The sequence below is a fragment of the Electrona antarctica genome (genome assembly GCF_951216825.1).
Source record: "Electrona antarctica genome assembly, chromosome: 18".
Taxonomy (NCBI): domain Eukaryota; kingdom Metazoa; phylum Chordata; class Actinopteri; order Myctophiformes; family Myctophidae; genus Electrona; species Electrona antarctica.
In genome coordinates this window covers 42,490,112-42,505,991 of record NC_136799.1, presented here as the reverse complement: position 1 = coordinate 42,505,991, position 15,880 = coordinate 42,490,112, and positions in this window count along the sequence as shown.

Here is a 15,880-nt window from a genome sequence, read left to right as displayed (position 1 = left end):
GAAACGTCTATGGGAAAAAAATGAATTGGAAATTGTATTCCGGGGCGCTCGTTGAAAGGGGGCGGGACTGCGACGCGGCTCTATACAGCTGCATTCAAATCCCATCAGGCTCAGTAAAGCTGTCCTCTCCCTCCCCTACAGTAACAACAGAGTATAGGGGGAGGGTGTAGTGACGCGTTCGGTAGGATTTTGGCTTATTTGGGAGCCATCTTCCTGCCTTATACATGTAGGTTAGTAGGATGCTAGGCTACAGTCAGTCTGTAGTTTGTAAGTTTGCTTGTCAGTGACGCTGCTTTGTACACTGTCACTGCAGTACACCATCTTCCATCTCTCCTATCTTTGACTTGTCACAACTCTTCTCTGGATCGACGGTGGTATTATTATTATTATTCGCCGTTAGAAAATGTTCGGGTGTTCTGATCTGATCTCCTCACGTCAAAACAGTTCTCAATGTTTACATCTTACTTGACGAGAAGACATGTGGACGTATATCCTTATGGAACCAGGGAGAGGGGGATAAACACCACGAGAGTGACAGTGATCAGTCAAACACGTGTTCTCAGTATGCGATCTGACCATTATTATTTTGATTACACTGTCATGCTCGTTTGAGGACGGGTAGAGAGCAGAGCATACATGTGTTTGGGAATGTTGCAGGTTATGTTATTTTGTCAGCATGACACGCAAATCAAAGAAACCATACAGCGTGTATTTCGTTATATTGATATCTCCGACACACTGCGTGGGTACAATGCAGGAAGCGTAATTCTGACGGCCCGCGGGGGAATGGACAAGTTAGGGTATACCAAGTTTATGTTATTTTGTCATCTGACACCCAAACCATACAGTGTTTTCTGTTTATTTCATTATTTTAAATCTACAATGGTATGTCTCCACAGTGAGGCTGGAAAAGTCTAGCAGCCTACTATGATATAGACGTATAGAGGAAAATGGCAACCAGAATAACCCGTTCTGAGCGAAACTCCTCCCTACGCTCTGGCCCTATAGAGTGTCGCTGTCCCGCCCCCTCGAGAGATCCGGAAAAGAAATCCCCGTTCATTTTCCTCAGAGACTTTTCTGAAAGTATTTATTTAAAGACGTTTACGCCGCGGACAAAGCCAACTCTTGTCGTGACAAATCATGACAATAAACACAATGTTTTGGGCCAAACAAAGAATTAGAAAGTAGAAAAAACGGCAGGTTACAACACCTTTTCTGTTGTTTTTCTTCTTTGTAATTATTTGTTTGGTCCAAAATATTGTGTTTGTTGTCATGATTTGTCACGACTCGAGTTGGCATCGTACGACGCTTAAAAGGTCTTTGAATAAATACTTTTTGAAATGTCTATGGGAAAAATGCATTGGGATGCATTTCCTGGGCCAAGGGGGCGGGAGTGCGACGCTCTATAGCTGTCCTCTCCCTCCCCATACAGTAACTATACAAGACACAGTAAGGCAATGAAACAGCTCCAGGCTGACCCCATGGCTCCGGGACAAGGGGTCTGCGATATCTCAGCGCTGAGGTGTCAACAAATTAACGCACGCACGCACGCACGCACGCACGCACGCACGCACGCAGGCACGCACGCACGCAGGCACGCACACACGCACGCACGCACGCACGCACGCAAACCACCACCCCCCGTATACACACACTCAGAAATTAATGTGTGGAGGCAGCCAGGGGGCAAGCAGGAAGTGTTAAATGCCCTCAAATGGACTCAGTCAGCAGCTAATGACGCCGGCACATGTTTCACACCGTAGCCGGAGATCACGGCCAGACTGCTGGAACAGAAACAGCAGCTCGTATACACCCAGAGCAGCCGTGTTGTTGCTGGTCAACAACTTCCAATGGACTTCCAGGGGCACTGTAGCCCAAGGCTTGGATGATGCTCCATAAAACATGCTACTGAGACACACGAGATGAGATCAGACAGGCACAGACACAGCAGCCATTCGACTTTTTTCAAGTTGCTGAATTGTTTTTCAGTTCGGTCGATGAAACTATACTCTGTCTCAATTCGTGTCAGATCGCGCGAGACATCGGCAAATCACGGACAGCTTTTTGAGATCTGTTGATTTTTTTTCCTCGAATAAATGGCGCGAGCAACATCGAACAATTAGGTTTTTGATACGTGCTTCGTGCTCATCCAGAAACGCACCCGTTAGGTGTTAAACTAAGGCAATAACAAGCAGTTAAGTCACCCGCAGCCCTAAACACCCCCCCCCCCCCCCCCCCCCCCCCTCGTCCGTGCGTACAGACAACTATACGTGTTGTACGGGGGGCTGCTTTGCGTTGAAACAGCTTGAATCTGGATCGCATGTACAACCCACTAATGAGAAAACCATAGGGGTGCCTCTGCGCACCCTTGCGCCTTCCTTCCCCTCGCACGTTCGCGTGTAGATCTCGGCGTGTCCTTCTTGCCCACGTCTTCCTCCTCCTCTCTGCTGTGTCGTCGCGGACCTCGCGCACCGGCCCATCCATACCGTCGTGTCTGTGTGTGTGTGTGTGTGTGTGTCAGAGTGTGTGTGCGTGTGCGTGTGTGATGCAGTGAGAGAATGCGTGTTACTTGTTATGATTGTGTGTGTGTGCGTGTGCGTGTGCGTGTGTGCGTGTGCGTGCGTGCATGCGAGTGTGTGCTATAGGACAGGCTACGAGCGTGTGGCTTCACCGTAGGTGGTGCTAGCTGGTGCATTATGGAAGCGTGGATGCCACATTTCTGGCGAGAATTTACCTGGGGTTCAGGGGTGTGGCGATGGGGGAGGGTGCGAAGGCAATGGCTCAGGTAGGGGGCTCGGCACTTCATGTAATTTTGTATCGTTTTCAATCTGTGACATACCATCCCCCACCCCCTCCGCAACGCTCCAATTTAGCTCACTAACATTTGCTTGCATGTCGGTGGTGAGATTGCGATTTCTCAGCAACCAGAGCGGTGCCCGTGGAGCCTCTACAGCGGTGACCGTTGGGCACTGGCCTACTTGGAACGATGCAAGTTGGAAATGAATGCCCCACCTAGATATTATGTCTGTGTCCCTTTTATGCCCATATATGGAGTTCTTTGTCAGGCATGCCCAAATATGGAGTCTGCCAGCTTGTGGAGTTCTGTGTCAGCCATGCCCAAATATGGAGTGTTGTGAGGTCAGAACAGGCCAGCTCCATATATTGGACGCTGGGCAGGGGCCCCCTCCAGAAACCCGGGCAGAGGCCTTTTGGGGGGGCGGTTCTGGACAACCGTGGGTCCGACAGACTCGACACCGGGCACTGCACCCCCTGCGGAATGTGAAGTCGTGGGGCTAACTGAGGGGTTCTCGAGTTACGTGGATTACAGACAGGCAGGCAGGCAGGCAGGCAGACAGACAGACAGACAGACAGACAGACAGACAGACAGACAGACAGACAGACAGACAGACAGACAGACAGAGACTTGGTGCATTTATAGATAGATTAACATGCAATATACTGTCATAGAGCTGTGAGGTATATGGGAATATGGGTATATTCAAAGGGCTTTATTGGCATGATAAAACATACGTTTACCAAAGCAAAAAGTGTACATTTGAAGTCAGAATCTTCAATAAATCAATTTCTATGTACCAAGATCACTCGATGCAGATAGTGCAGGGATACACACAATGATTAGTGTTTAGGATGGTTGTGTTCCATTTGATATCCTTCTCCTATATCACAGCTGCTCATGAATCTTGCTGCCATGTGTTTGCACATTGTTGGACTTCGCCCAGCAGATATGGGACTTTTTTTTGTCATTTCCAACTCTCCATTTAGCTGGGGACCACCTGGAACCTCCTCAAGGACCACTGGTGGTCCCTGGACCACTAGTTGAAAACCCCCGGTCTAGTAGTATAGAGCGTCGCAGTCCCGCCCCCTGCAGGGCCCAGGAAATGATTCCCCGTTCATTTTCCTCATAGACATTTCAAAACGTATTTATTTAAAGACCTTTTAAGCCTCGTACTGAGTCGTACAAAGCCAACTCTTGTCGTGACAAACACATTTTTTTGGGCCGAACAAATAATTAGAAAGAAGAAAAAAACGGCAGGTTACAACACTTTTTTTTTTTGACTTCTTTGTAATTATTTGTTTGGTCCAAAATATAGTGTTTGTTGTCATGAGTTGTCACAACTCGAGTTGGCTTTGTCCACGGCGTAACCGTCTTTAAATAAATACTTTTTGAAATGTCTACGGGAAAAATGCATTGGGAATCATTTCCTGGGACTGGCGTCATCATGAAAGGGGGCGGGACTGCGACGCTCTATAGTGTTCTGGTGAGCTCATTTGCATGCTGCAGCACTGATGAAGAACGATGCAAATGAAACAGCCAGCAGTGGCCATTATTACGTCCCATTACAAGCCACGTTTTGGGGGATGATGGGGTGGGATGATCTGGGATCATTGAGGCAGAACTGGGTCCATCAATGGCTCAATGGCTTGGAAGGCTGATCATGGCATGGGCCATATGTGCCAAGGCCCGAAGACCTACATTATGATGCCTTCTAAGACAGTGCTTTTCCATCATTTTCATGTCATGGTCCCCACACAAATTCATTTGTATTTGGCCACGGACACTCATCTGAAAAGATGCTGTGCCTGCAGGGATCCCGTATACATACGAGATTTGTGCTGTTATTTTGTTTTTATTTCGTTCGTTCGTTCGTTCGTTCGTTCGTTCGTTCGTTCGTTCGTTCGTTCGTTCGTTTGTTCATGGATTCATTCATTCATCTGCATTTATTCTCAAGTAGTAGACTCATTTCCAGTGTCGTCGAGTAACACAAAGCATTCAACAACATCACTGTTGAAAATTAATTACAATTTAGGGGAAATAAAAGGCATGTACCATATAAAATATAAGAGTTACAGATAAGAAACCAAGACAAATCTAAAAAAAAATCTAAACAAATCTATATATATCTTATTGTATATATATCGTATCTGTTTGGTCACCAGACTTCGACTCACTTTTCAAACAAAGGGGGTATACTACTACTATAAAGGCCCAGAACCTTCCAGAACCACTGCTGCTCTAATTGAGAGTGGATACAAACAAATAATGGCATTGAAAAGTTACAAAATGACTGCTGTCACTGAGGATGTATTTGTGTTTATTTCCGTCCTATAGCAATCAGTTCACTTGGACCAGCAGCCGTGTCTGTACCCGCTGGGTACGATGCCAGTCATTGGAACCATATATAGTCCCGCGTTAATACAAGATCTCTTAAACTCCATCAAAGTTGTCTGGCTTGACAACAAACGGCCTGGATAGAGCGACGGGCGACAAAGGTCGGTGCCAAACTAGCTGTCCTGTGAAAGCAGCCCCCCCCCCCCCCCCCCCTCCCTCGATCTGCCAAGGCCAACCGATTAGCATGTCCAATTAAAATCTGCCCCCTCCCCGCCCCCCCCATAAGCCTGCACCCCAACCTATATTCCCAGTGCTCTATCCCCCACCCTCATGCCTGAATCGCACCCCGAAACGCACGCACGCACGTACGCACAGCCCCATGCTTAGCTTGCCATGTTTAAGGAGGCTGAGGGCCTTCGCGCATGCAGTCACCTGGGTACAAGCGGGAGGACAGCTGCTTATGATGAATTGTTCATTTGTTCTGGGGGCGGGGGGAGAAAGAGAGATAGAGATAGAGAGAGGGAGAGAGAGACCCCCCCAGGCCATTACAAAGCCACAGCATATGCAGCGCAATTTTAAAGTCCTCGCTCCATCCAGCTCCCCCCCTCCCCCCGCCCCCGCCCCCCCCCGTCCCGTCCCGTCCCGTCCCCCCGTCCCCCCGTCCCTCCATGCATCTCCCCGTCCCCCGTTCACACACCACACATGGTCCCTATGTGAGACAGGGAGAGAGCAAGGATCCCCCTCACATTTCCCTCGCATTTGATGTGCACGGTGAGGGTCGCAGAGGGTCACGTCTGTGTAGGCCTCTGGGTGGAGAGGCGGGGCGGGAGGATGGGGTGTGGGAGTGGGAGGCGAGGACCCATAGCCTCGGGGTATGGAGATGACATACAAGCATGCACACACACTGCACACACTGCGCGCACACACGCACGCACGCACACACACGCAAACACACTGCACACACTGCACGCACTGCACACACGCACGCACGTACTCACGCACGCAAGCACGCACGCACGCATGCACGCACACATGCACGGGCATGTCGTCACACTAGAGGTGTGCAATGTTGTGACACGTTACAGTCACGCTGGACACAACATGCACAAAATGTCGGTAATGGACTGAACACACACACACGCACGCACACACACGCACACACACACACACACACACACACACACACACACACACACAGAGGGATGACATTATCGCCACAGATAAGGATAACAGTGCATCGCCGCATTCACCTTGAAGCCGCGGCTCCCCCACCACGGCGAGCGGTCAAAGAGTCCGACTCGTCGTCACACTATTGATCGATGCGATGATATCTCCTCTTTCTTTCACGCCCGCCTCGATCGCCTTAATGTCTTTATATGACGACAATAAAAGCGGCCCAAATTGGAATGCGGCTGAAGAAAATATATAAATAAAACAGAAAACAAGCGAAGCAAGGGCGTTTGGGTAAGAGGGACTTTAGCAGGGAGCCGGCAGTAGAGCCAAGGTGGACATTAGGGATATTAGTATGTATGGAGGAGAGGAGGAGGGGTGGGGGCCGGGGCCCTTGGCTGAATCAAGCAGGATTTATTAACGGAGATTGATCCCGCGGTGTCTTTGAACATGACTTTCTCCCCCACTAGCCTCCCGCAGATGGGAGGTAATCCCACCCCCCCCTTACTCCGAGCAGAGAAGACTCCACGATTAGTTCATTTTGTGCTGGGGGTCACTTCACTTCACACTGTAAACGATGCTCACGCCGTTATCATGGCAATAAGGGAACACACCCAAAGTCTTTAACAAATTCCTTGCGGTATTCTTTGCAGAAATTGTTTGCTTTTTTTGTATTACCTCGTATATTAAGTTAACCAGGGTTTCTTCATGAAAAAATAAAGAAAAAGCGAAGGTTTACCCTTGGGATATTTTCTCCCCCATAGCCACTATACCCTATATAACTACTTTAAATTCATCGAAACCGGGACCCGATTTGGCGTTTTAAGGAGCACCCAGTCTGTCTGTCTGTCCGTCAACCCCTGCGTGTTCCCGGTTTCAGTTGGAAAGGATTTAACCTGCCGGCCTGTGCTTGCGTCACAACACTCGCAATTACATTTTTATAAAATACATGTCTGGGGTAATTTCTTCAAAATGTTACTTGAGTAAAAGTTGAAATATATATATATATATAACCGCATCAAAATAGTACTCATTATGCGGAATGGCCGTTTATAATTACTTACTTAATGAATTACTTAATTACTTAATTACTTAATTACTTATTAACTAAATAATAGCAATAGTAAATGTACTTTTTAGGTGCACCTTTGAGCTTGCGATATTAGTGGTTAAGGCAATTACAATCGAAAATGTCTACAAAAGCCACAGATGGGTTGCGGTTTGAAAGAAGAATATTCCCAGCCACAGTCGGTCGGAGCCGAGATATTTCGCTGCTGACGCCATTGTGTTTTAGAGCGTGCGGAGCGAAGCGAAGCTGGCGCATGTGTGCGTGCGTACGTATATGCTAATTAGTGGCCTTTAGCATTCATTCACAGGTCACGTTTCCCGTTGAAATACTTGATGTCCATTGACATCAGGGAGGGGCGCCCGCGCGCGCGACACACGATAGCTTTCCACTCGCCTTGCCATCTGTGGCTTGTCTTAATTAGGGAATCTGGGACAAAGAGAGGTCAACCATGAGCGAGCCAGACTGACAAATAACTAGAAAGTGGTCCTAATGGCTGCTTATTTGACCTTTGACCCTCCTCACATCAATGCCGGGGGGGGGAGTGGGGGGTCACGTTCAAGTTTCATGAGGTGTGTGCCGTGGCTGCGTGCAGGGTTCTCGGGGATGAATGGGTAACTTGGGGGAAAGGGCAGGGTTACAACCCTCCGGTCCACTAATAATGATGACCCATAAGTATGGCGGCAGAATTCACCGGGCGACACAAGACGCACGGGAATCCTTAAGTGTCCCTTAACCCGGGGTTCTCAACCCGTGGGTCGCGACCCCTCGGGGGGTCGCCAAATTATTTTAGGGGGTCCCCAAATTATTTTCAAAAAAATATATATATATATTTTCACGATTTTTCAAAAATAGCAGACCTACAAGCTCGTAGCGCGCCACTCGGTGGCGCGCTATGAGCTTGTAGATCTGCTATTTTTCAATAGCTAAATTATAACAATGCTTAAAACACCAAAAGGGGTTCCCGCCCAAAATGGTTTAAGGTTATTGTAGCAGTCAATTTCAGGGAGAACCCCTGTCTTTAACCACCAAGAGAGTACACGCATATAACCAAATGGACCCGTATAAGTTGAAGTTGGGTGCCGAGGATTTACGGGGGGCTCGGTATATGAATGTTTAATCAAAGACCCTCTGTGACCCAGACACACCAATGGATATGAGGAGATAAGAACTGTACGGGAAAAATAGTATGACAAATATTCATACAATAAAATACTGTCTCTAAAAACCCAGGTCATTGGTAAAGAAAAAAAAGAAAAATCACACCTGTGTGAAGTGAGCGGTGGAACTGTAATTGTTGAGGGGCGCGAGCCCCTCCTTTACACAGTTTTAATGTTTGTTTTTAGTTCAGTTTGTTTTAATAATGCCATTGACAATAAAGATAAGTCAATGTTTGTTTTGTCTCAATGTTTGTTCTACATCATGTTGTAAGATCATAAGAGCGCCCCTCAACTTCACCCATGTGAAGAGAAATGAATGTCTGTTTTGTCCCTAACACAAACATTAAATCCCATTTACAATAAAGAGTATTTAATGTTGGTTTTGACACCGTTTGTTTTACATCATCATGTTGTAAGATGATAAGAGCGCCACTCACTTCACACAGGTGTGATTTTTATACTGTAGTCAGTGTGAAGCTCAACCGCAACACTTAGGCCCAGACAGACACTCGTGCTGAAAAAAGACTGGTGTTACACGAAAGACTCAGCTTCCCATCATGCACCTGTGCACAGTGTGACGCTCAACAGCGCCACTTTCTCACCTATTGGATTTTTTGAATTTTCATTTTGTCATGTCATATGAAAGCAGGGAATCATAGCTTCAAATTGACATATTGGTTGTTCAGTTTGACCCACCAGTTTTTGAGATATGGCTTATAGAGCACCGAAGTCTGACGTCACTTTCAGTATAGGGCGCCAGTACACAGGTTCATGTCTTTTTGTATTTGCATTGAAATCACCATAGGGCGATTTTAGGTCGCTTCATATAAGAACTGTGTTTGAAAGCCTTGAAACTACATATGTAAGCAATGTCGCTGCTAATATACGTCACGCCCAGCTGTCATGCACATTGCGTTCCTCATGAGATTCCTCGTTGACGTAAGCTAACCACGAAACATTAAATATCAATAAAAAAAACTAAAAAAAAACGTAATTAACAGTTTCTGTTGTGCGACGGGCAGCTGCAACCACCGCCTACCCGGAAATGTAGTCTCTGTGTTGTTTGACTCGTTTCTAACGCTTATTGTGTTACTCTTTGGGTATATTTGTACATTTCCACCTTCAGTCGATGCTTCATATCCATATGAGTGAAAAGGCCGGGATGATCGGTTTATTTTTCAAACACCGTTCTTATATGAAGAGATCTAAAATCCCCCTATGGCGATTTCAATGCAAATAAAAAGTACACAAACCTGTGGACTGGCGCCCTCTACTGACAGTGACGTCAGGACTTCGGTGCTCTATCCACGTTTTTCCCCGCCATGGTACTGGGGATCCTTGTGTGCACACAAGGATCCCCAGTACCTTGGCACACATGTGTGCTTTGCTTCCTTCAGGCCGTGTTGCCATTCCCGCTTATTAGCAACCTTTGACTTGTTTTTTCTGTAAAGTCACTTGCAAATAAATTATTGGTAGTTGCTGGTTGATGTTTTTTTGGGCTTGATTCTAAAGTGTATAGTAGTTGCTTATTTGGGCTTGCGTCCACATTTCTTCACATCAAGGAACCCCCGATTAATATGTAATTGTCCACAGACAACAGAAATGTTTTAAAAATATTCAAAATATTTTGATTTATTCTCAATGTGTTTTTAAATAACGGATGAACACCTCACAATGTGTCGCTGTGAGCTTGTAGATCAGCTATTTTCATTTGTGCTTGTTTTCATAGACCTGGCCACTTTCTCTTTCTCTTGCAAAACTGGCAACACAGCAAGAGAAAGAGGAACTTATGCACACACAAACGCAATGCACTATGGGCTGTAAGAAAAAGGTGAATAGAGTAGGCCTAATGTCTTGCAGAGAAACAGCGAGTTGAGAAAACAGACTTGAAAGGTTCACTTCTGTGGACTCTATTTCATATTTACATGTCGATTTCAGCTCTGACACTTATTTCAGTCTGCCTGTGCTATTAACTCATTTTGGGGGAAAAAAAGAAAAAAAGTCTTTCTCTGGTGAAAAGCTGGAATTTGCGCGATGGCAGGCTCTCAGTCAAATCTGGTCACATATACATTCACTTTCAGACCCATGGCAGACAAAAGCATGTGCAGGTTGGTGCTTTGCATGGTTTCCTCCGCCATCGGTGTATGAATTTGCGTGTGAATGGGTGATTGTAATGGGCAATCTATGTAAAGCGCTTCGGGCGAAATCGCTATATAAATGCATAATTCACCATTTCACACATTCAGCACAGCAACCACGCAGGGCACCCAACATGCTCATCAGGAACAGGTATAGGGATTCAGTGCCTTGCTCAAGTTCATTTAATTTGGGGACCGGGAACCTTCCAGCTCCCGTGCATATACGCCACACCCTGCGGCCACTGTCGCACTGGGTCGGGGTCTATTTGTCATTTACTGATACAGAGATTGCAGTGCGCTCCTCTATACATCCTCATATTGCCTTCTCATCGAATCACTGAGCAATGATGTGCTTGAATTAAGATCAAATCACACGTCTGGCCGACACGCGCAACTTGGCCGGGGGCTTGCCTGGCTTTGCACCCGAGACGGCCCCCCTCCCTGATCCAGAGAGTCATTACTGAGGAGGTTAATTCACTTGCGGCGTTTTGTAAATACATTCTAGCACCCCTGGACCCCTTCCTAAGGCCCTGGCCTTCTTCGCTGGCATCTGCCTGAGACCGGCCCAATCCACAGCACAGCACAGGTGGGGGGAGAGGGGGGGGAGAGAGAGAGAGAGAGAGAGAGAGAGAGCGACGGAGAGAGAGAGAGGGAGAGAGAGCGACGGAGAGACAGAGAGAGATCCAGGGAGGGAGGGAGAGAGAGAGAAAGATAGAGACACGAGTCTGTATCAGTGTGCATCTTTGTTATTTGCATGCTTATAGAGGTTTGTGTGTATATTGATATTTAGTTTTTTGCGGTTAGCAGTGCATTTCTTTTCGTATATGACCAATGGTTTCCGTCCCCGGCAGCGTGTGCAGTGTGCCTCCTACAGTAAATGGGGGACATATTTGCGTGTGGCGGCGCAGAGTTATAGCGCACACGTCATACGACCACAGACGAACCTGAAGGCACTTTCCATTCAGATCAACGAAACAGCGGGGCACCGCGCGGACCTGCTCAGCCGGCCGCGTATGACCCGAAATGAGCCAATCTAATCGACCAAGTATAAATCCAGCCTTAACGCATGCGACGACTTGGAAGTTTCTCCGACCAACTTCAAATAAAAGATAAAAAAAAGAAGAAGAAGAAAGAAAAAAAAAGAGAATAGAAAACGTATGTGGAGGTACTTTGGAATGATAAAAAAAAGATGAAAACCCACGGATCAGGTAGCCTATTAATTCACCTCTCACTCCTTAATTCGGATGGGAACGGAGGGGCGGACCCTTTTATTAACCGCGCTATATGTCTGGCTAGCGGGTGTGTGTGTGTGTGTGTGTGTGTGTGTGTGGGGGGGGGGGGGGGGGGGTAGGCAAGGGGGGGAGGTAAAAGAAAGGGGGGGGGGGGGGGTATAGGCAGGCAGATGAGGTGGAGAGACTGTGAGAAGAATACAATTTCCATGGTTGATCTGCGGGAGCAGTTGTCAGGAGGTTAAGGTGAAGGCCAATCCAGTTGTAAGAGAGGCCAGGATTAAAGTCTTTGGGTTATGGATCCGGGGAGCTCTCGGGCTCTCAGTACCAGGGCTTAAGTATCATATCCGTGGACAGACGGATCAATACTACCCCCACTTTCCCTTCGTCTTTCTTCCCCCCTCCGTCTTCAAGGAGATTTCTGGGCTTGTTTTATTTATTTATTTATTTATTTATTGTATTATTATTTTATTTTCTCTCGCCATGCATGCCGCGCCCGGCCATTCTGTTGGTCCTGTAACGAACGCCATCTGGGAGCGAGCGAGTCGTTGTTTTTTTTTTTGGCCCAGTGGTTCTCAGTCTAATCCTGCGGGCCCCATGAATATTTGCCAAAACACTATACTGTTTTATTTTAATTTACAACTTTTTTTTCTTTATTATGATACAGAATTTTAAGAGCTAAAAGTGTACTATATGTTAGTGCCATTGATCCAAGCCAGAACACAATCGATTGATTGCACACGGCGAGCCCACCCATCTGACAACGTAATGTGAACGCTTTTGAGTGGGCCTGATCAAGAAAAGGTTGAGTAAACCACTTGTTTATAGGCCCAAGGGCCTTCAACCCAAGTGGCTCTTTCAAGGGGCTTGTTCTTAATTTATTATTTTTGGTCTAAAATTGTGAATTTAGCCAATCTAAAAGCTTTAATAGCCCATACTTTATCACACGGCAACGTATAGGGTTTAACAACACGATCCCTAGTATCCCTGAGCACATCATGAAAACAGATGTCGTTTTTTTTCTTCCTGAAAATGCATGTTTTCCCCTGCAGGTGTTATTCACTGATTAGCCTTGCTAATATACTACTGCTTTGCTACTGAAATGAAGTGTCCAGCAGAGGAACTCTATATCTATTCAGGGAATCTGAATAGATCACTGGGATCTTCCTCAGGAATGAAGATCACCTTCTTCTTCCTGAAGAAGATCCCAGTGATCGAAACGTTGAATTAATACATTAGTTATTCCTTACCAGTGTTGCAGACTATTTTCTTTCTCTCAATCTGATTAGAATTAACATAATTACACCTTGGCGAATGCCCCGCCCCTTTCTCACTGACGATGTTCTGTTTCTGACAACGCACTGACAATCTACTGAACTGTTCTGTTTCTGACAACGCACTGACAATCTACTGAACTGTCAATGGAAGGACATGTGAAGTTCTCAAACGGCACGTCTGTAGGTAAACATTCAGCCAAAAATTACACTAAAACTGCACCTGTGCACAGTGTGAAGCTCAACAGCGCCACTTTGTCACCTGTTGGTATACCCTAAACATGCAGACAGACAGACATACATATAGGGGCAGACATTGCTGGTCATTGGAGTGGCTGCACCACTCAAAAAAGAAAAGAAAAGGGCAAACATGGGCGAAAAATCTACAAGTGTGTTGGAACGCAACCTGCAGTTGTGAGCCTGTGGATTGGCTGTTTTTATTTTTTTGGCAGAGATTTGCTGCCGTAGAAAAATAGAGGGCCAAGCATAGAGCCCTTGGCGACACAAAGTATATAGGGGTTAAGTGGCCAATGTCATATTTTAGAATCCATGTTTGAGGTGGGAAGTGTAAGAAAACAACGTTTCATAACCTGTCAATTCTAGTCAAAGCAACAATCTTTGAATTATTGTCCATAGAAACGTCCCCTGTAATTCCTTACAGACGTTGGCGTAGAGTTTATAGACAGCGGCTTCTCAAAATCCATCAATTTACACAACCGCTAAAAAACTGGCAAAAATATAATAATCAAGCCTTATCACATGAATCCTGGTTTGACTTCAGACCTTGCAGCCTTTCTGGATCGAGACAACGCCTATAACTTCCTGGGAAACGACGAGCACACAACTGTCAACACCCTCGCCCCTACACACTCATGCGCTCACGTGCACGCGCACACACAGAGAAAGGCTCGCCGTATAGACTCCCCCAATCCACTGGCATGGTCATCACGCACAACCTTTTGTAATGCCACGGGACCCCTTTGATCTGTGATTGGTGCCCGACATGAATCAAAACGATCGATTGACCCTCGCGCGCAAGCGGCAGCCATGTGGCCTGGAAAACAATGGGGTCGGAGACCCCAATGTGTTGCACCCCCCCCCCCCCACCCCCTGAAGAACGGGCCAGGTTGATAGCCGGCCCCACTCAATCACACTTCCCCCGCATGGTTTTTTGATTTAGGTGTCGGGGAAGGTGAATATTGCATCAAAGGCTTTGTGCGGGAGACAGTATAGTTTTGATAACACCATGGTTCTCAATTTAGGGTCTGGGGGCCCGGGACCACCACGCAGGTGGGTCCAAATGGACCCTTACGGGCCGGTGACTCTGAAAGTGTTCCATTTGAACGCTATAGTTAAAATGTATAGTTGCTTGTGATGGCCACAGTATAGAGAACCCAGTGTTAAACTCTGTGGACCCTAAGCGTATGCCATGCCTTACCCGCCAGCACGAACCACAATCCGTGAATCATTATGCATTTAGCAGCGTCCTCTATATAAATGGTATCGTGCGGCCACTATACCCATGATACATTTAGCCGACTCCTTTATTTGTGGCTGGAGGTGCATGTGCCCAAGGCAGCGACGCGCGCTGTTCTTCCATGGGCAGAGAGGGTAAGATTGCACCGTGGAGAATGGGTAATATGGGGTTGCGCAGGCTTCTCTTAAAGGCAATGGCATGTGGAACAGTGATTGATTTCATTATCGTAACGCCCAAACCACACCTATGCATAATGGAACGGATAACGTAGGTGTTTTAGGGATTTAGGCCGGGGTGCAAGATAGCAATTTTTATGGCAATTTTTACAGAAATTCCGTATGCAATGCTACAAATCCCCAAATTGTGGTTTTAGGGTCTCTGGCATAGGGCCCTGAGGGTGTGCAAGTGCATGGAATCAAATGGACCCGGGTTAATTTGGTCGCACGCACGCACGCACGCACGCACGCACGCACGCACGCACGCACGCACGCACGCACGCACGCACGCACGCACACACACACACACACACACACACACACACACACACACACACACAAGGGGCTCACGGTGGCCAGTGGCCACGGCCACAGTGGGCACGGGGACAGGGTCTCATGTTCTCCCGATGTGGTATAAACAGCCAGTCAGTCATTCCCTGGCACCCGTACACTGGGAGGATTACAGCCTATCCACGCTACTATAAGCTCTGGACCCACAAACCCCTGGGATGTGCGTTTGCCGCGCCGCGCTCCGCGCCGCAAACGCCAGCCAGTCTTCAGTGTTTACATTGCTTAGAGAGGATGGCAGCCGCTCTAGAATCCACTCTTTGGGACATGCACAAAGGGGAGACCCCCACCCCCACCCACCCAATCCACCCATAAGAACTCCCACAAAGTACTCCCCCAGCCCGCAGCCCCCCGGGGAGGGGAGGGAGGGGGGGTCAGTTGTTCAAATTCGATTTCATGCCGCCGATCCGGCAGTGTTCGCTGGCAGCGGCTGCAAAGGACTCCGGGGTTGAGAGAGAGAGAGAGAGAAGAGAGAGAGAGAGAGAGAGAGAGAGAGAGAGAGAGAGAGAGAGAGAGAGAGTAATGGGTGAGGAGAGAGGAAACGTGCGGGCACGCCATCTTACGCTGACCTAATTGAAACCACATTAGCCTCTTTGGCCGGCGCTACAGAGCTAGGGTGATCATAAGGCTGGAATCCCGGCCAGTCCTGTTTACTTGAAAATGATTGCTTGA